This window comes from Eleutherodactylus coqui, chromosome 4 (genome assembly GCF_035609145.1).
Source record: "Eleutherodactylus coqui strain aEleCoq1 chromosome 4, aEleCoq1.hap1, whole genome shotgun sequence".
Lineage (NCBI taxonomy): Eukaryota > Metazoa > Chordata > Amphibia > Anura > Eleutherodactylidae > Eleutherodactylus > Eleutherodactylus coqui.
Window position 1 is genome coordinate 7,638,336 of NC_089840.1, and position 1,439 is coordinate 7,639,774.

Here is a 1,439-nt window from a genome sequence, read left to right on the forward strand (position 1 = left end):
CGCACCGCTCTTCATTCTCCACTAGTAAATGGATTTCTGGAGCTCATTTAGTTATTTATTTTTTGCCCAATTCTTCCAGACCTTCCCATCTCTAGGGAGACCCGCCATCATAGTGCAGAGAGCGCCATAGACATGGAAACAGTTTGGGGCTCATTCACACGGGCGGATGCAGCGTCAGTCAGTGAAATGTGCCGGACCGAAACCGCGTATTCACTGATTACAAATATAATGATTACTTTCTGGTAAAATAAGCCTGAGGCCGGCTGCAGACGAGCGGGTTGGATTCCGCATGTGGGAGTCTGCAGAAGAATCTGGCCCTGCCAGCAGCCAGCGTCCGCGAGAACCTGTCATGTTTCTTCTTTCTCTGCACTGCGGATGGCTGCGGCGAGCCGCTGTCGGACACGCGCAGTATAGATTTTTTTTTAGGTTTATTTTTCCCACGCCATCGCTAGACCCTGACGTGGAATCCTCGACCTTTCCGCAATGTCAATTGGGTAAAGGCTGCAGGTCGGACGGCTTCCATTACAGAATCTCCACTAAGATAAAACATTCTGAATTTTTTTTCCTTCGCCAGCAGAAATCGCAATTCGATTCTGCAGGAAGAAGTGCTTTTCAATAGCCTATAACGAACGGAATTCGCTGTGGATCCTGCAATGCAAATCAGTTTGTGTGCAGCCGGCCGAAGGAGGCCAAGAGATCTAGGACAAACAATGCGGAAGGCAGGCCCTGATGGGAGGCGGTGAAACAAATAGTATCGTTCATGACTCCAGATGTAATTAGTTGAGCTGGAGACTCCGACATATACAGGCGATCTGCAATCCAACATCCATCCCTGCAGGAATTCTGACTAATCTTAGAAAAAAAATCATTTTGAGCCTTTATAGTTAGTCCAAAATAAAGGGGGGGTTTACTCCAAAAATGTTACTTGATGCGTTTCTCTAGCCAGTAAGGGCCGGGTCATCAGGTGTTACGATTGTGTGGGCAAAAACAAGAACGGAGCCCACACGATTGTGACCAAATGAGAGAGATGCAGAACTGCTTCAGACAAACTAGCCCTGTGCTACCAGGGCAAGGACATCGCCCCAATAAAAGGGCAGCCCAGCGGTCTTTGGAACTGGGCCCTAGCTGATCCTAGGAACCACGCCACAGAAGACAAACTTATGCCACATAACAGGGACAGAACAAAAGGATAAGCAGAACAGAGAATGCAGCCGAAATACAAACACTAGTAACAGATGATAAGCTGAATATAAATACCAGGTATTAGTTGATATTTTGCACAAAACATGGAAGCTAGCGGGCCAACTTCACGGCACCTGGTTATACTGCTAGTCCCTACACTAACCAGGAGTACAGCAGAACCAAACACAGTTCACACAGCAAGCTGCAACAGGACAGGACACAGATAACAGGTCATACAGCAAGCAGACACAAAGCTG